Source organism: Danio rerio, chromosome 16 (genome assembly GCF_052040795.2).
Source record: "Danio rerio strain M-AB ecotype USA chromosome 16, GRCz13ab, whole genome shotgun sequence".
NCBI classification, from domain to species: domain Eukaryota; kingdom Metazoa; phylum Chordata; class Actinopteri; order Cypriniformes; family Danionidae; genus Danio; species Danio rerio.
The window spans coordinates 9,886,467-9,906,341 of NC_141036.1; the positions used below are offsets into that span (position 1 = coordinate 9,886,467).

General features: G+C 41.4%; 1 long non-coding RNA gene and 10 other non-coding genes across 11 annotated transcripts in view; all 11 read left to right on the plus strand.

The window, feature by feature from the left end:
* Positions 1–19,875, plus strand: part of LOC147833274 (uncharacterized) — a 331,056-nt gene that overhangs the window by 66,575 nt on the left and 244,606 nt on the right. The window lies entirely within an intron of this gene.
* On the plus strand, positions 6,656–6,727 carry trnaw-cca (transfer RNA tryptophan (anticodon CCA)). Its single transcript has one exon. It is a non-coding gene; the product is annotated as a tRNA-Trp (tRNA).
* trnaw-cca (transfer RNA tryptophan (anticodon CCA)) lies at positions 7,079–7,150 on the plus strand. The gene has a single exon. It is a non-coding gene; the product is annotated as a tRNA-Trp (tRNA).
* Positions 9,540–9,611, plus strand: trnaw-cca (transfer RNA tryptophan (anticodon CCA)). Its single transcript has one exon. It is a non-coding gene; the product is annotated as a tRNA-Trp (tRNA).
* Positions 9,971–10,042, plus strand: trnaw-cca (transfer RNA tryptophan (anticodon CCA)). Its single transcript has one exon. It is a non-coding gene; the product is annotated as a tRNA-Trp (tRNA).
* Positions 12,476–12,547, plus strand: trnaw-cca (transfer RNA tryptophan (anticodon CCA)). Its single transcript has one exon. It is a non-coding gene; the product is annotated as a tRNA-Trp (tRNA).
* Positions 12,899–12,970, plus strand: trnaw-cca (transfer RNA tryptophan (anticodon CCA)). Its single transcript has one exon. It is a non-coding gene; the product is annotated as a tRNA-Trp (tRNA).
* On the plus strand, positions 15,360–15,431 carry trnaw-cca (transfer RNA tryptophan (anticodon CCA)). Its single transcript has one exon. It is a non-coding gene; the product is annotated as a tRNA-Trp (tRNA).
* trnaw-cca (transfer RNA tryptophan (anticodon CCA)) lies at positions 15,791–15,862 on the plus strand. Its single transcript has one exon. It is a non-coding gene; the product is annotated as a tRNA-Trp (tRNA).
* trnaw-cca (transfer RNA tryptophan (anticodon CCA)) lies at positions 18,313–18,384 on the plus strand. Its single transcript has one exon. It is a non-coding gene; the product is annotated as a tRNA-Trp (tRNA).
* trnaw-cca (transfer RNA tryptophan (anticodon CCA)) lies at positions 18,736–18,807 on the plus strand. Its single transcript has one exon. It is a non-coding gene; the product is annotated as a tRNA-Trp (tRNA).

Genomic DNA, 19,875 nt, shown 5'->3' on the forward strand with positions numbered 1-19,875 from the left:
TAAGGCTTAAATCTGAAAGTGGACAGTGTTTAAAACTATTAATTCATTTATAAAAGAGTTGACTCAGTACTTCAAATGCATCATCTTGATAACGAGTCTGTAGCCGTTTCGGCATGATGAGGATTCAAAACTTAAGCCCCTCCCAGTTTACTGTAGCAAACGGCCATCACGCAGCCCTCAACCCAAAAGTGAAAAATAAAGTGACCGGTTCGCGGTTGAAAGTGAAGAACGGGAGGGAGGGGGTGGGTGTTGTGGATGAAAGTGAGGACCGGGGGATTTGCAGACGCCGCCCTTACTATTCTATGGACGTGCAGGCCCTGATAACACTGGTGAGAACCGGGTACTGTGTACTTGTTTTTGAATGTTTCTGTTAATTCTATTCTGTTCTGTTAATAGCTTTTAAAGTGCACTTGTCTGTATCTATTATTGATCAAGTGATAGAGGTTGATATGACATTTAGAATGTAAGCAGAACTAAATAATAGTTTTAGAACAAATAATAATTTGATTAATCTAGTTACAGTATATGTCGAAGGACAGTGAATTTAAGCTAATTATTAAAATCAGACAAGCCATTCTCGTACGTGACTTTGTTCTTTGTGTGACTGAAATGTAGGTATTAACTGTTTCTATCTAAAATGATTAATTACATTTATGTGCAAAACTGGAATAATGCATAAAAGATGTGCAAATAGACCAGTGTTTCCATCCAACAAATCAAGGAGAACAAAATCGTCACTTGCTGATTAACTCGTACCAAATATCAATAGTAAAAACAATTTACTGCGGATGAACGTGACACTCTGGTGGTAATTAGGCTGGCTTGAGAAACAAGCCAGACTACTGAAATCCTTTCTAAACTTATTATTATATATATATATATATATTTTTTTTATTCTTCTGAGACTAAATTTGCAAGACTATCTCCTACTAGACCTTTCAAGCTATGACCACCAAACTCGCACCAGACCTCCAAACTATTCTGACTCGTGTTGCTATATCTTTTCCGACTGATCCGACTTTCGGTTTTCCGAAAAACGTCCCGGGACCGCCGGAAAAATCCCATAGACTTAACATTGGACCAAACTTTGTGACCTCATAACTCTGCGTCAGACTGTCACACAAACTTCTAACTGGGCTCATTTTACTCAGACTTCCTAACTGCCAATAACTGATGAGCTTTTAACTTTCTGGCCACGCCCTAGCAACCACTTTTGGACCCTAGAAACTGTCCCATAGACTTCTATTCAAAAGACTCTCATTGATTTAACATGGGATCAAACTTTGTGAGCTCATAACTCAGCATCAGACTGTCCACCAGACTAATGGCTGAGCTCATTTAACTCAGACTACCAAACTACCAATAACTGATGAGCTTTTAACTTTCTAGCCACACCCTAACTACCAGATACTGTACCCTAGCAACAACTGGCCTATAGACTTCCATTGCAAAAGACTGTCATTGACTTAACATTAGATCTAACTTTGTGACCTCAAAACTATCTATCTATCCTTTTCAAACTGCTATCTATCTATCTATCTATCTATCTATCTATCTATCTATCTATCTATCTATCTATCTATCTATCTATCTATCTATCAACTGCTTTAATCTATCTATCTATAAACTGATTTTATCTATCTATCTATCTATCTATCTATCTATCTATCTATCTATCTATCTATCTATCTATCTATCTATCTACTGTTTTAATCTATCTATCTATCTATCTATCTATCTATCTATCTATCTATCTATCTATCTATCTATCTATCATCTATCTATCTATAAACTGCTTTAATCTATCTGTCTATCTATCTATCTATCTATCTATCTATTTATCTACTGTTTTAATCTATCTATCTATCTATCTATCTATCTATCTATCTATCTATCTATCTATCTATAAACTGATTTTATCTATCTATCTATCTATAAACTGATTTTATCTATCTATCTATCTATCTATCTATCTATCTACTGTTTTTATCTATCTATCTATCTATCTATCTATCTATCTATCTATCTATCTATCTATAAACTGCTTTAATCTATCTATCTATCTATAAACTGCTTTAATCTATCTATCTATCTATCTATCTATCTATCTATCTATCTATAAACTGCTTTAATCTATCTATCTATCTATCTATCTATCTATCTATCTATCTATCTATCTATCTATCTATCTATCTATCTATCTATCTATAAACTGCTTTAATCTATCTATCTATCTATCTATCCATCCATCTATCTATATATCAACTGTTTTTATCTATCTATCTATCTATCTATCTATCTATCTATCTATCTATCTATCTATCTATCTATCTATCTATCTATCTATCTATCTATCTATCTATCTATCAACTGTTTTTATCTATCTATCTATCTATAAACTGCTTTAATCTATCTATCTATCTATCTATCTATCTATCTATCTATATCTATAAACTGATTTTATCTATCTATCCATCCATCCATCCATCTATAAACTGCTTAAATCTATCTATCTATCTATCTATCTATAAACTGCTTTAATCTATCTATCTATCTATCTATCTATCTATCTATCTATCTATCTATCTATCTATCAACTGTTTTAATCTATCTATCTATCTATCTATAAACTGCATCTATCTATCTATCATCTATCTATCATCTATCTTCAAACTATTTTAATCTATCATGCTAGTAACATGCTAATTCATGCTAGAATCATGCTAATAACATGCTAATTCATGCTAGAATCATGCTAGTAACATGCTAAGTCATGCTAGAATCAAGCTAATTCATGCTAATAACGCGGTAATTTATGCTAGAATCATGCTAATAACTTGCTAATTCATGCTAGAATCATGCTAATTTATGCTAGATTTGTGCTAGAAGCATGCTAATCCATGCTAGAATCATGCTAATCCATGCTAAAATCATGCTAATTCATGCTAGTAACATGCTAAGTCATGCTGGAATCATGCTAATAACATGCCATTTCATGCTAGAATCATGCTAATTCATGCTAGAATCATGGTAGTAACATGCTAATTCATGCTAGAATCATGCCAATTCATGCTAGAATTATGCTGGTAACATGCTAATTCATGCTAGAATCATGCTAATAGCATGCTAAGTCTTGCTAGAATCATGCTAACAACATGCTAATTCATGCTAGAATCATGCTAATAACATGCTAATTCATGCTAGAATCATGCTAATTCATGCTAGAATCATGCTAGTAACATGCTAATTCATGTTAGAATCATGCTAGTAACATGCTAATTCATGCAAGAACCATGCTAGTAGCATGCTAATCCATGCTAGAATTATGCTAAATCATGTTAGAATCATGCTAGTAACATGCTAATTCATGCTAGAATCATGCTAGTAGCATGCTAATCCATGCTAGAATCATGCTAATACAATGTTAAGTTATGCTAGAATCATGCTAACAACATGCCAATTCATGCTAGAATCATGCTAGTAACATGCTAATGCATCCAAGAATCATGCTAATAACATGCTAATGCATGCTAGAATCATGCTAATTCATGCTAGAATCATGCTAGTAACATGCTAATTCATGCTAGAATCATGCTAATACATGCTAGAATCATGCTAGTAACATGCTAATTCATGCTAGAATCAAGCTACCAACATGCTAATTCATGCTAGAATCATGCTAAACTTTAAACTACGTTAAACTTAAAACTGCTTTAAAACTTTAAGCTACTTTAAACTGCTTTAAAACTTTAAACTACTTTAAACTGCTTTAAAACGTTAAACTACTTTAAACTTAAAACTGCTTTAAAACTTTAAGCTACTTTTAACTTAAAATTGCTTTAAAACTTAAAAATTAAAGCTTTCTCAAGCCAGCCTAAAGTTTGTCTCGACGAACTTTAATAATCTAGTTAATAATATACATTAATACTGAAAAGGTTCAGACGTTTTAAAATGACCAAAACAACATTTCTTATGTTCTGCTGTGTGCTCAGCCTGCTGGTTTGTCACACATTTTTATCACTATCTCTTATAACAAACCTTTTTTAATGCACATATTGGAATTTGTTCAGTAGAAGTGTTTCCATCGCAGTTTATGCACATCTTACCTTATCAAATATTAACTTTATCCTATTTAGTTATGCATGTTTTTTTTTTCAAAAGTTATTTGCATCATGACATTTCCATCAATCGTTTTTAAGTGCATATCCAAAATGAGAATTAAATAGGTGGGTGGAAACGTAGGGCTAAGGCCAGAAATGCTGCTTTGTTTTAAAAAAGGGGAGGAGACAGACAGAATCTGTGAGTTTAGAAAATAAAACCTGCTCCTGACCAGGTTAATTTCTCAGGGTAAGTTACCACGGTATCTAATTATGAATATGAAATGGCAACTTTATCAGTTAGGCAAAGTTGTGGTCACATCAGTCCAACCTTTAACAAAATGCTGTCACAAAAAAGAAGTAACTTTTTATGTTGTTTGAAGTCAAACTGACCACACTGAAAAAGAATAAGAAAGGAGGGGGGAAAAATTAAGATTAATTTAAGCTTGGCTTTATGTATAAAGTAATGGAAGGCAAAGTTTACGAGTGCTCAGTTTTGGCCACTGCTAAGACAAGTTTATGCTCAAGGCGCAACGGTAGCGCGTTTGACTCCAGATCAGAAAGTTACGTGTTCAAGTCATCTAGGACAACATCTAGTAGTGCTTACATCTAGGAGTGCTTACGTTCAGCAACATCTAAGTCAGATTCCAAGCCTTGTGCTTACTTTATGCTTGTGTCTGATTTGCCGATGAGGACAGTGGACAGGACCTCATGGGACACAAAAGTAGCGTGTCTGACTCCACATCTGAACGTTGCGTGTTTACGTCACCCCAGGGTCACAAGGATTGACTTTAGCAATTGTTTGCAAAGTTGTGGGAGGCACCTTTTAGCTGTGCTCACATTCAGACACTTTTAGGTCAAATTCCACGCCTTGAGCTCAGTTTATGCTCGTGTCTTGCTTGTCGACAGTTGCAGCAGGCTGGGACCTCTGGCGCAATGGTAGCGCATCTGACTCCAGATCAGAAGGTTGTATTTGTATAGATATGTCATGTGTTTGTATATGTATCGATTGTATCATGTGTTTGTATATAGATGGAATGTATCATGTGTGTATGTGTGTTGTGTGTGTTTCTGTTTGGTGTTATATCTTTTTGTTGTAAGGGTTCCTCAGTGGATCAGTGGTTAATCACTCACCTTTCACCCCGGAGACCCGGGTTCTATCCCAGAGTGTATCAAGTGTGTATATGTATATAGAATGTATTGTGTATGTATAGATAGGTCATGTGTTTATACATGTATGGTATGTATCGTGTGTTTGTATGGAATGGATCATGTTTGTATATGTGTAGAATTCTTCGTGTGTGTATATGTATCATGTATCTATTTGTATAGAATGTTTCATGTGTGTACTTGTATAGAATGGATCATTTGTGTAGAATGTTTCATGTGTGTACTTGTATAAAATGCATCATGTTTGTGTAGAATGTTTTATGTGTGTACTTGTATAGAATGTATCATAAGTAGTATGTGTGGTTCAAAGCTGTAAGGCTTGACTTTCTTTAAGGTAGTGGAAGGCACCTTTTAGGAGTGCTTGAATAGGGCACCTCTTAAGAGTGCGTACATTGAGCCAATTCAAATTACTAGTCTTGAGCTCAGGTCATCCTCGTGCACAGCTTGGTTTTAAAGACTTTGGAATGGACCCTGAGCCGCAGAGGTAGTCTGTCTGACTCTAGATCAGAAGCGTGTGCGTTTAAATCATGACGGGGCGTTAGGCTTAGCATTTTATTTTAAGTAGAGTAAGAAACCTTCCAGGAGTGCCTACATTCAGCCACTTTTAAGTCAAATTCCAAGCCCTGTGCCCACCACTTGCTTGAGCCTGGCTTGTCGATGAGGACTGTGGACAGGACCTTGTGGGACAAAAATGTGGTGCGTCTGACTCCAGGTCTGAAGATCGCATGCACAAGTCACGTGGAGGTCACGTTGATTGAGTTTAGCGATCGTTTGTAAAGTTGAGGAAGCCACCTTTTAGGTGTGCTGCAATTAGCTACTTTCAAGTAGAACTCCTAGCCTTGAACTCAGATCATGCTCAAGCCAAGCCAGGCTGTGGAGCACTTTGGAAAGCATGTTTCAGCGCAAAGACAGTGCCTCTAAGTCCAGATCAGAGGCTTGCCAATTCAAATTGCCTTGCGGACACAAGCATTGAGCTAACCAATTGTTTGTAAACATGTGCAAGGCACATCTTGGAGTGCTTGCTTTCAGCCAATTTTAAGTCAAATTCCCAGCCCTGTGCTTACCATACGCTCGAGTCTTGCTTGTCGATGGGGAGGGTGGACAGGAGCACGTGGGACAAAACAATTAGCGCGTCTGTCTCCAGATCCGAAGGTCGCACGTTCAAATCAGGTGCCAAAGGTTTAGTTTAGCAGTGGTTTGTAAAAACGTGGAAGGTACCTTCCAGGTGTGCTTCAATTCAGCCACCTTCAAGTCAAACTGCAAGCCTTGAGTTCCGTTTATGCTTGTGTCTAGCTTGCCGTTGAGGACTGTGATAAGGAGCTTATGGTGCAGCGGTAGTCGATTTCCCAGCTTTGTGCTCAGTTTATGCTTGTTTCTGGCTTATCGAAGACCTCGTGGCGCAACGGTAGCGCGTCTGACTCCAGATCAGAAGGTTGCGTGTTCAAATCATGTCGGGGTCACAGGTGTTAAGCTTGGCTTTATGCGTAAAGTAGTGGAAGGCAACATCTAGGAGTGCTTACGTTCAGCAACATCTAAGTCAGATTCCAAACCTTGTGCTTACTTTATGCTTGTGTCTGATGAGGACAGTGGACAGGACCTCATGGGACACAAAAGTAACGTGTCTGACTCCACATCTGAACGTTGCGTGTTTACGTCACCCCAGGGTCACAAGGATTGACTTTAGCAATTGTTTGCAAAGTTGTGGGAGGCACCTTGTAGCTGTGCTCACATCCAGACACTTTTAGGTCAAATTCCACGCCTTGAGCTCAGTTTATGCTTGTGTCTTGCTTGTCGACAGCTGCAGCAGGCAGGGACCTGTGGCGCAACGGTAGCGCGTCTGACTCCAGATCAGAAGGTTGCGTGTTCAAATCACGTCAGGTTCAAAGCTGTAAGGCTTGACTTTCTTTAAGGTAGTGGAAGGCACCTTTTAGGAGTGCTTGAATAGGGCACCTCTTAAGAGTGCGTACATTGAGCCAATTCAAATTACTAGCCTTGAGCTCAGGTCATACTCGTGCACAGCTTGGTTTTAAAGACTTTGGATAAGACCCTGAGCCGCAGAGGTAGTCTGTCTGACTCTAGATCAGAAGCGTGTGCGTTTTGATCATGACGGGGCGTTAGGCTTAGCATTTTATTTTAAGTAGAGTAAGAAACCTTCCAGGAGTGCCTACATTCAGCCACTTTTAAGTCAAATTCCCAGCCCTGTGCCCACCACTTGCTTGAGCCTGGCTTGTCGATGAGGACTGTGGACAGGACCTTGTGGGACAAAAATGTGGTGCGTCTGACTCCAGGTAGCAAATTGCAAGCCTTGACCCAGAGTGTATAAGTGTGTATATCTATAGAATAAATTGAGTGTGCAAATATATGGAGGATATCATGTGTGTATTTGTATAGATATGTCATGTGTTTGTATATGTATCGATTGTATCATGTGTTTGTATATAGATGGAATGTATCATGTGTGTATATGTATTGTGTGTGTTTCTGTAGGGTGTTATATCTTTTGACTCCACATCTGAACGTTGCGTGTTTACGTCACCCCAGGGTCACAAGGATTGACTTTAGCAATTGTTTGCAAAGTTGTGGGAGGCACCTTGTAGCTGTGCTCACATCCAGACACTTTTAGGTCAAATTCCAAGCCTTGACCCAGAGTGTATAGGTGTGTATATCTATGGAATAAATTGAGTGTGCATATGTATGGAGGATATCTTGTGTGTATTTGTATAGATATGTCATGTGTTTGTATATGTATCGATTGTATCATGTGTTTGTATATAGATGGAATGTATCATGTGTGTATGTGTATTGTGTGTGTTTCTGTTTGGTGTTATATCTTTTTGTTGTAAGGGTTCCTCAGTGGATCAGTGGTTAATCACTCACCTTTCACCCCGGAGACCCGGGTTCTATCCCAGAATGTATCAAGTGTGTATATGTATATAGAATGTATTGTGTATGTATAGATAGGTCATGTGTTTATACATGTATGGAATGTATCGTGTGTTTGTATGGAATGGATCATGTTTGTATATGTGTAGAATTCTTCGTGTGTGTATATGTATCATGTATCTATTTGTATAGAATGTTTCATGTGTGTACTTGTATAAAATGCATCATGTTTGTGTAGAATGTTTTATGTGTGTACTTGTATAGAATGTATCATAAGTAGTATGTGTGGTTCAAAGCTGTAAGGCTTGACTTTCTTTAAGGTAGTGGAAGGCACCTTTTAGGAGTGCTTGAATAGGGCACCTCTTAAGAGTGCGTACATTGAGCCAATTCAAATTACTAGTCTTGAGCTCAGGTCATCCTCGTGCACAGCTTGGTTTTAAAGACTTTGGAATGGACCCTGAGCCGCAGAGGTAGTCTGTCTGACTCTAGATCAGAAGCGTGTGCGTTTAAATCATGACGGGGCGTTAGGCTTAGCATTTTATTTTAAGTAGAGTAAGAAACCTTCCAGGAGTGCCTACATTCAGCCACTTTTAAGTCAAATTCCAAGCCCTGTGCCCACCACTTGCTTGAGCCTGGCTTGTCGATGAGGACTGTGGACAGGACCTTGTGGGACAAAAATGTGGTGCGTCTGACTCCAGGTCTGAAGATCGCATGCACAAGTCACGTGGAGGTCACGTTGATTGAGTTTAGCGATCGTTTGTAAAGTTGAGGAAGCCACCTTTTAGGCGTGCTGCAATTAGCTACTTTCAAGTAGAACTCCTAGCCTTGAACTCAGATCATGCTCAAGCCAAGCCAGGCTGTGGAGCACTTTGGAAAGCATGTTTCAGCGCAAAGACAGTGCCTCTAAGTCCAGATCAGAGGCTTGCCAATTCAAATTGCCTTGCGGACACAAGCATTGAGCTAACCAATTGTTTGTAAACATGTGCAAGGCACATCTTGGAGTGCTTGCTTTCAGCCAATTTTAAGTCAAATTCCCAGCCCTGTGCTTACCATACGCTCGAGTCTTGCTTGTCGATGGGGAGGGTGGACAGGAGCTCGTGGGACAAAACAATTAGCGCGTCTGTCTCCAGATCCGAAGGTCGCATGTTCAAATCAGGTGCCAAAGGTTTAGTTTAGCAGTGGTTTGTAAAAACGTGGAAGGTACCTTCCAGGTGTGCTTCAATTCAGCCACCTTCAAGTCAAACTGCAAGCCTTGAGTTCCGTTTATGCTTGTGTCTAGCTTGCCGTTGAGGACTGTGATAAGGAGCTTATGGTGCAGCGGTAGTCGATTTCCCAGCTTTGTGCTCAGTTTATGCTTGTGTCTGGCTTATCGAAGACTCGTCCCCACAGGACCTCGTGGCGCAACGGTAGCGCGTCTGACTCCAGATCAGAAGGTTGCGTGTTCAAATCACGTCGGGGTCACAGGTGTTAAGCTTGGCTTTATGCGTAAAGTAGTGGAAGGCAACATCTAGGAGTGCTTACGTTCAGCAACATCTAAGTCAGATGCCAAACCTTGTGCTTACTTTATGCTTGTGTCTGATTTGCCGATGAGGACAGTGGACAGGACCTCATGGGACACAAAAGTAACGTGTCTGACTCCACATCTGAACGTTGCGTGTTTACGTCACCCCAGGGTCACAAGGATTGACTTTAGCAATTGTTTGCAAAGTTGTGGGAGGCACCTTGTAGCTGTGCTCACATCCAGACACTTTTAGGTCAAATTCCACGCCTTGAGCTCAGTTTATGCTTGTGTCTTGCTTGTCGACAGCTGCAGCAGGCAGGGACCTGTGGCGCAACGGTAGCGCGTCTGACTCCAGATCAGAAGGTTGCGTGTTCAAATCACGTCAGGTTCAAAGCTTTAAGGCTTGACTTTCTTTAAGGTAGTGGAAGGCACCTTTTAGGAGTGCTTGAATAGGGCACCTCTTAAGAGTGCGTACATTGAGCCAATTCAAATTACTAGCCTTGAGCTCAGGTCATACTCGTGCACAGCTTGGTTTTAAAGACTTTGGATAAGACCCTGAGCCGCAGAGGTAGGCTGTCTGACTCTAGATCAGAAGCGTGTGCGTTTTGATCATGACGGGGCGTTAGGCTTAGCATTTTATTTTAAGTAGAGTAAGAAACCTTCCAGGAGTGCCTACATTCAGCCACTTTTAAGTCAAATTCCCAGCCCTGTGCCCACCACTTGCTTGAGCCTGGCTTGTCGATGAGGACTGTGGACAGGACCTTGTGGGACAAAAATGTGGTGCGTCTGACTCCAGGTAGCAAATTGCAAGCCTTGACCCAGAGTGTATAAGTGTGTATATCTATAGAATAAATTGAGTGTGCAAATATATGGAGGATATCATGTGTGTATTTGTATAGATATGTCATGTGTTTGTATATGTATCGATTGTATCATGTGTTTGTATATAGATGGAATGTATCATGTGTGTATATGTATTGTGTGTGTTTCTGTATGGTGTTATATCTTTTGACTCCACATCTGAACGTTGCGTGTTTACGTCACCCCAGGGTCACAAGGATTGACTTTAGCAATTGTTTGCAAAGTTGTGGGAGGCACCTTGTAGCTGTGCTCACATCCAGACACTTTTAGGTCAAATTCCAAGCCTTGACCCAGAGTGTATAGGTGTGTATATCTATGGAATAAATTGAGTGTGCATATGTATGGAGGATATCATGTGTGTATTTGTATAGATATGTCATGTGTTTGTATATGTATCGATTGTATCATGTGTTTGTATATAGATGGAATGTATCATGTGTGTATGTGTATTGTGTGTGTTTCTGTTTGGTGTTATATCTTTTTGTTGTAAGGGATCCTCAGTGGATCAGTGGTTAATCACTCACCTTTCACCCCGGAGACCCGGGTTCTATCCCAGAGTGTATCAAGTGTGTATATGTATATAGAATGTATTGTGTATGTATAGATAGGTCATGTGTTTATACATGTATGGAATGTATCGTGTGTTTGTATGGAATGGATCATGTTTGTATATGTGTAGAATTCTTCGTGTGTGTATATGTATCATGTATCTATTTGTATAGAATGTTTCATGTGTGTACTTGTATAGAATGGATCATTTGTGTAGAATGTTTCATGTGTGTACTTGTATAAAATGCATCATGTTTGTGTAGAATGTTTTATGTGTGTACTTGTATAGAATGTATCATAAGTAGTATGTGTGGTTCAAAGCTGTAAGGCTTGACTTTCTTTAAGGTAGTGGAAGGCACCTTTTAGGAGTGCTTGAATAGGGCACCTCTTAAGAGTGCGTACATTGAGCCAATTCAAATTACTAGTCTTGAGCTCAGGTCATCCTCGTGCACAGCTTGGTTTTAAAGACTTTGGAATGGACCCTGAGCCGCAGAGGTAGTCTGTCTGACTCTAGATCAGAAGCGTGTGCGTTTAAATCATGACGGGGCGTTAGGCTTAGCATTTTATTTTAAGTAGAGTAAGAAACCTTCCAGGAGTGCCTACATTCAGCCACTTTTAAGTCAAATTCCAAGCCCTGTGCCCACCACTTGCTTGAGCCTGGCTTGTCGATGAGGACTGTGGACAGGACCTTGTGGGACAAAAATGTGGTGTGTCTGACTCCAGGTCTGAAGATCGCATGCACAAGTCACGTGGAGGTCACGTTGATTGAGTTTAGCGATCGTTTGTAAAGTTGAGGAAGCCACCTTTTAGGCGTGCTGCAATTAGCTACTTTCAAGTAGAACTCCTAGCCTTGAACTCAGATCATGCTCAAGCCAAGCCAGGCTGTGGAGCACTTTGGAAAGCATGTTTCAGCGCAAAGACAGTGCCTCTAAGTCCAGATCAGAGGCTTGCCAATTCAAATTGCCTTGCGGACACAAGCATTGAGCTAACCAATTGTTTGTAAACATGTGCAAGGCACATCTTGGAGTGCTTGCTTTCAGCCAATTTTAAGTCAAATTCCCAGCCCTGTGCTTACCATACGCTCGAGTCTTGCTTGTCGATGGGGAGGGTGGACAGGAGCTCGTGGGACAAAACAATTAGCGCGTCTGTCTCCAGATCCGAAGGTCGCACGTTCAAATCAGGTGCCAAAGGTTTAGTTTAGCAGTGGTTTGTAAAAACGTGGAAGGTACCTTCCAGGTGTGCTTCAATTCAGCCACCTTCAAGTCAAACTGCAAGCCTTGAGTTCCGTTTATGCTTGTGTCTAGCTTGCCGTTGAGGACTGTGATAAGGAGCTTATGGTGCAGCGGTAGTCGATTTCCCAGCTTTGTGCTCAGTTTATGCTTGTGTCTGGCTTATCGAAGACTCGTCCCCACAGGACATCGTGGCGCAACGGTAGCGCGTCTGACTCCAGATCAGAAGGTTGCGTGTTCAATTCACGTCGGGGTCACAGGTGTTAAGCTTGGCTTTATGCGTAAAGTAGTGGAAGGCAACATCTAGGAGTGCTTACGTTCAGCAACATCTAAGTCAGATTCCAAACCTTGTGCTTACTTTATGCTTGTGTCTGATGAGGACAGTGGACAGGACCTCATGGGACACAAAAGTAACGTGTCTGACTCCACATCTGAACGTTGCGTGTTTACGTCACCCCAGGGTCACAAGGATTGACTTTAGCAATTGTTTGCAAAGTTGTGGGAGGCACCTTGTAGCTGTGCTCACATCCAGACACTTTTAGGTCAAATTCCACGCCTTGAGCTCAGTTTATGCTTGTGTCTTGCTTGTCGACAGCTGCAGCAGGCAGGGACCTGTGGCGCAACGGTAGCGTGTCTGACTCCAGATCAGAAGGTTGCGTGTTCAAATCACGTCAGGTTCAAAGCTGTAAGGCTTGACTTTCTTTAAGGTAGTGGAAGGCACCTTTTAGGAGTGCTTGAATAGGGCACCTCTTAAGAGTGCGTACATTGAGCCATTTCAAATTACTAGCCTTGAGCTCAGGTCATACTCGTGCACAGCTTGGTTTTAAAGACTTTGGATAAGACCCTGAGCCGCAGAGGTAGTCTGTCTGACTCTAGATCAGAAGCGTGTGCGTTTTGATAATGACGGGGCGTTAGGCTTAGCATTTTATTTTAAGTAGAGTAAGAAACCTTCCAGGAGTGCCTACATTCAGCCACTTTTAAGTCAAATTCCCAGCCCTGTGCCCACCACTTGCTTGAGCCTGGCTTGTCGATGAGGACTGTGGACAGGACCTTGTGGGACAAAAATGTGGTGCGTCTGACTCCAGGTAGCAAATTGCAAGCCTTGACCCAGAGTGTATAAGTGTGTATATCTATAGAATAAATTGAGTGTGCAAATATATGGAGGATATCATGTGTGTATTTGTATAGATATGTCATGTGTTTGTATATGTATCGATTGTATCATGTGTTTGTATATAGATGGAATGTATCATGTGTGTATATGTATTGTGTGTGTTTCTGTAGGGTGTTATATCTTTTGACTCCACATCTGAACGTTGCGTGTTTACGTCACCCCAGGGTCACAAGGATTGACTTTAGCAATTGTTTGCAAAGTTGTGGGAGGCACCTTGTAGCTGTGCTCACATCCAGACACTTTTAGGTCAAATTCCAAGCCTTGACCCAGAGTGTATAGGTGTGTATATCTATGGAATAAATTGAGTGTGCATATGTATGGAGGATATCATGTGTGTATTTGTATAGATATGTCATGTGTTTGTATATGTATCGATTGTATCATGTGTTTGTATATAGATGGAATGTATCATGTGTGTATGTGTATTGTGTGTGTTTCTGTTTGGTGTTATATCTTTTTGTTGTAAGGGTTCCTCAGTGGATCAGTGGTTAATCACTCACCTTTCACCCCGGAGACCCAGGTTCTATCCCAGAGTGTATCAAGTGTGTATATGTATATAGAATGTATTGTGTATGTATAGATAGGTCATGTGTTTATACATGTATGGAATGTATCGTGTGTTTGTATGGAATGGATCATGTTTGTATATGTGTAGAATTCTTCGTGTGTGTATATGTATCATGTATCTATTTGTATAGAATGTTTCATGTGTGTACTTGTATAAAATGCATCATGTTTGTGTAGAATGTTTTATGTGTGTACTTGTATAGAATGTATCATAAGTAGTATGTGTGGTTCAAAGCTGTAAGGCTTGACTTTCTTTAAGGTAGTGGAAGGCACCTTTTAGGAGTGCTTGAATAGGGCACCTCTTAAGAGTGCGTACATTGAGCCAATTCAAATTACTAGTCTTGAGCTCAGGTCATCCTCGTGCACAGCTTGGTTTTAAAGACTTTGGAATGGACCCTGAGCCGCAGAGGTAGTCTGTCTGACTCTAGATCAGAAGCGTGTGCGTTTAAATCATGACGGGGCGTTAGGCTTAGCATTTTATTTTAAGTAGAGTAAGAAACCTTCCAGGAGTGCCTACATTCAGCCACTTTTAAGTCAAATTCCAAGCCCTGTGCCCACCACTTGCTTGAGCCTGGCTTGTCGATGAGGACTGTGGACAGGACCTTGTGGGACAAAAATGTGGTGCGTCTGACTCCAGGTCTGAAGATCGCATGCACAAGTCACGTGGAGGTCACGTTGATTGAGTTTAGCGATCGTTTGTAAAGTTGAGGAAGCCACCTTTTAGGCGTGCTGCAATTAGCTACTTTCAAGTAGAACTCCTAGCCTTGAACTCAGATCATGCTCAAGCCAAGCCAGGCTGTGGAGCACTTTGGAAAGCATGTTTCAGCGCAAAGACAGTGCCTCTAAGTCCAGATCAGAGGCTTGCCAATTCAAATTGCCTTGCGGACACAAGCATTGAGCTAACCAATTGTTTGTAAACATGTGCAAGGCACATCTTGGAGTGCTTGCTTTCAGCCAATTTTAAGTCAAATTCCCAGCCCTGTGCTTACCATACGCTCGAGTCTTGCTTGTCGATGGGGAGGGTGGACAGGAGCTCGTGGGACAAAACAATTAGCGCGTCTGTCTCCAGATCCGAAGGTCGCATGTTCAAATCAGGTGCCAAAGGTTTAGTTTAGCAGTGGTTTGTAAAAACGTGGAAGGTACCTTCCAGGTGTGCTTCAATTCAGCCACCTTCAAGTCAAACTGCAAGCCTTGAGTTCCGTTTATGCTTGTGTCTAGCTTGCCGTTGAGGACTGTGATAAGGAGCTTATTGTGCAGCGGTAGTCGATTTCCCAGCTTTGTGCTCAGTTTATGCTTGTGTCTGGCTTATCGAAGACTCGTCCCCACAGGACCTCGTGGCGCAACGGTAGCGCGTCTGACTCCAGATCAGAAGGTTGCGTGTTCAAATCACGTCGGGGTCACAGGTGTTAAGCTTGGCTTTATGCGTAAAGTAGTGGAAGGCAACATCTAGGAGTGCTTACGTTCAGCAACATCTAAGTCAGATTCCAAACCTTGTGCTTACTTTATGCTTGTGTCTGATTTGCCGATGAGGACAGTGGACAGGACCTCATGGGACACAAAAGTAACGTGTCTGACTCCACATCTGAACGTTGCGTGTTTACGTCACCCCAGGGTCACAAGGATTGACTTTAGCAATTGTTTGCAAAGTTGTGGGAGGCACCTTGTAGCTGTGCTCACATCCAGACACTTTTAGGTCAAATTCCACGCCTTGAGCTCAGTTTATGCTCGTGTCTTGCTTGTCGACAGCTGCAGCAGGCAGGGACCTGTGGCGCAACGGTAGCGCGTCTGACTCCAGATCAGAAGGTTGCGTGTTCAAATCACGTCAGGTTCAAAGCTTTAAGGCTTGACTTTCTTTAAGGTAGTGGAAGGCACCTTTTAGGAGTGCTTGAATAGGGCACCTCTTAAGAGTGCGTACATTGAGCCAATTCAAATTACTAGCCTTGAGCTCAGGTCATACTCGTGCACAGCTTGGTTTTAAAGACTTTGGATAAGACCCTGAGCCGCAGAGGTAGGCTGTCTGACTCTAGATCAGAAGCGTGTGCGTTTTGATCATGACGGGGCGTTAGGCTTAGCATTTTATTTTAAGTAGAGTAAGAAACCTTCCAGGAGTGCCTACATTCAGCCACTTTTAAGTCAAATTCCCAGCCCTGTGCCCACCACTTGCTTGAGCCTGGCTTGTCGATGAGGACTGTGGACAGGACCTTGTGGGACAAAAATGTGGTGCGTCTGACTCCAGGTAGCAAATTGCAAGCCTTGACCCAGAGTGTATAAGTGTGTATATCTATAGAATAAATTGAGTGTGCAAATATATGGAGGATATCATGTGTGTATTTGTATAGATATGTCATGTGTTTGTATATGTATCGATTGTATCATGTGTTTGTATATAGATGGAATGTATCATGTGTGTATATGTATTGTGTGTGTTTCTGTATGGTGTTATATCTTTTGACTCCACATCTGAACGTTGCGTGTTTACGTCACCCCAGGGTCACAAGGATTGACTTTAGCAATTGTTTGCAAAGTTGTGGGAGGCACCTTGTAGCTGTGCTCACATCCAGACACTTTTAGGTCAAATTCCAAGCCTTGACCCAGAGTGTATAGGTGTGTATATCTATGGAATAAATTGAGTGTGCATATGTATGGAGGATATCATGTGTGTATTTGTATAGATATGTCATGTGTTTGTATATGTATCGATTGTATCATGTGTTTGTATATAGATGGAATGTATCATGTGTGTATGTGTATTGTGTGTGTTTCTGTTTGGTGTTATATCTTTTTGTTGTAAGGGATCCTCAGTGGATCAGTGGTTAATCACTCACCTTTCACCCCGGAGACCCGGGTTCTATCCCAGAGTGTATCAAGTGTGTATATGTATATAGAATGTATTGTGTATGTATAGATAGGTCATGTGTTTATACATGTATGGAATGTATCGTGTGTTTGTATGGATTGTTTGTATTTGTTTGTATTGTCATGTTTGTATATGTGTAGAATTCTTCGTGTGTGTATATGTATCATGTATCTATTTGTATAGAATGTTTCATGTGTGTACTTGTATAGAATGGATCATTTGTGTAGAATGTTTCATGTGTGTACTTGTATAAAATGCATCATGTTTGTGTAGAATGTTTTATGTGTGTACTTGTATAGAATGTATCATAAGTAGTATGTGTGGTTCAAAGCTGTAAGGCTTGACTTTCTTTAAGGTAGTGGAAGGCACCTTTTAGGAGTGCTTGAATAGGGCACCTCTTAAGAGTGCGTACATTGAGCCAATTCAAATTACTAGTCTTGAGCTCAGGTCATCCTCGTGCACAGCTTGGTTTTAAAGACTTTGGAATGGACCCTGAGCCGCAGAGGTAGTCTGTCTGACTCTAGATCAGAAGCGTGTGCGTTTAAATCATGACGGGGCGTTAGGCTTAGCATTTTATTTTAAGTAGAGTAAGAAACCTTCCAGGAGTGCCTACATTCAGCCACTTTTAAGTCAAATTCCAAGCCCTGTGCCCACCACTTGCTTGAGCCTGGCTTGTCGATGAGGACTGTGGACAGGACCTTGTGGGACAAAAATGTGGTGTGTCTGACTCCAGGTCTGAAGATCGCATGCACAAGTCACGTGGAGGTCACGTTGATTGAGTTTAGCGATCGTTTGTAAAGTTGAGGAAGCCACCTTTTAGGCGTGCTGCAATTAGCTACTTTCAAGTAGAACTCCTAGCCTTGAACTCAGATCATGCTCAAGCCAAGCCAGGCTGTGGAGCACTTTGGAAAGCATGTTTCAGCGCAAAGACAGTGCCTCTAAGTCCAGATCAGAGGCTTGCCAATTCAAATTGCCTTGCGGACACAAGCATTGAGCTAACCAATTGTTTGTAAACATGTGCAAGGCACATCTTGGAGTGCTTGCTTTCAGCCAATTTTAAGTCAAATTCCCAGCCCTGTGCTTACCATACGCTCGAGTCTTGCTTGTCGATGGGGAGGGTGGACAGGAGCTCGTGGGACAAAACAATTAGCGCGTCTGTCTCCAGATCCGAAGGTCGCACGTTCAAATCAGGTGCCAAAGGTTTAGTTTAGCAGTGGTTTGTAAAAACGTGGAAGGTACCTTCCAGGTGTGCTTCAATTCAGCCACCTTCAAGTCAAACTGCAAGCCTTGAGTTCCGTTTATGCTTGTGTCTAGCTTGCCGTTGAGGACTGTGATAAGGAGCTTATGGTGCAGCGGTAGTCGATTTCCCAGCTTTGTGCTCAGTTTATGCTTGTGTCTGGCTTATCGAAGACTCGTCCCCACAGGACCTCGTGGCGCAACGGTAGCGCGTCTGACTCCAGATCAGAAGGTTGCGTGTTCAATTCACGTCGGGGTCACAGGTGTTAAGCTTGGCTTTATGCGTAAAGTAGTGGAAGGCAACATCTAGGAGTGCTTACGTTCAGCAACATCTAAGTCAGATTCCAAACCTTGTGCTTACTTTATGCTTGTGTCTGATGAGGACAGTGGACAGGACCTCATGGGACACAAAAGTAACGTGTCTGACTCCACATCTGAACGTTGCGTGTTTACGTCACCCCAGGGTCACAAGGATTGACTTTAGCAATTGTTTGCAAAGTTGTGGGAGGCACCTTGTAGCTGTGCTCACATCCAGACACTTTTAGGTCAAATTCCACGCCTTGAGCTCAGTTTATGCTTGTGTCTTGCTTGTCGACAGCTGCAGCAGGCAGGGACCTGTGGCGCAACGGTAGCGCGTCTGACTCCAGATCAGAAGGTTGCGTGTTCAAATCACGTCAGGTTCAAAGCTGTAAGGCTTGTCTTTATTTAAGGTAGTGGAAGGCACCTTTTAGGAGTGCTTGAATAGGGCACCTCTTAAGAGTGCGTACATTGAGCCATTTCAAATTACTAGCCTTGAGCTCAGGTCATACTCGTGCACAGCTTGGTTTTAAAGACTTTGGATAAGACCCTGAGCCGCAGAGGTAGTCTGTCTGACTCTAGATCAGAAGCGTGTGCGTTTTGATCATGACGGGGCGTTAGGCTTAGCATTTTATTTTAAGTAGAGTAAGAAACCTTCCAGGAGTGCCTACATTCAGCCACTTTTAAGTCAAATTCCCAGCCCTGTGCCCACCACTTGCTTGAGCCTGGCTTGTCGATGAGGACTGTGGACAGGACCTTGTGGGACAAAAATGTGGTGCGTCTGACTCCAGGTAGCAAATTGCAAGCCTTGACCCAGAGTGTATAAGTGTGTATATCTATAGAATAAATTGAGTGTGCAAATATATGGAGGATATCATGTGTGTATTTGTATAGATATGTCATGTGTTTGTATATGTATCGATTGTATCATGTGTTTGTATATAGATGGAATGTATCATGTGTGTATATGTATTGTGTGTGTTTCTGTAGGGTGTTATATCTTTTGACTCCACATCTGAACGTTGCGTGTTTACGTCACCCCAGGGTCACAAGGATTGACTTTAGCAATTGTTTGCAAAGTTGTGGGAGGCACCTTGTAGCTGTGCTCACATCCAGACACTTTTAGGTCAAATTCCAAGCCTTGACCCAGAGTGTATAGGTGTGTATATCTATGGAATAAATTGAGTGTGCATATGTATGGAGGATATCATGTGTGTATTTGTATAGATATGTCATGTGTTTGTATATGTATCGATTGTATCATGTGTTTGTATATAGATGGAATGTATCATGTGTGTATGTGTATTGTGTGTGTTTCTGTTTGGTGTTATATCTTTTTGTTGTAAGGGTTCCTCAGTGGATCAGTGGTTAATCACTCACCTTTCACCCCGGAGACCCGGGTTCTATCCCAGAGTGTATCAAGTGTGTATATGTATATAGAATGTATTGTGTAT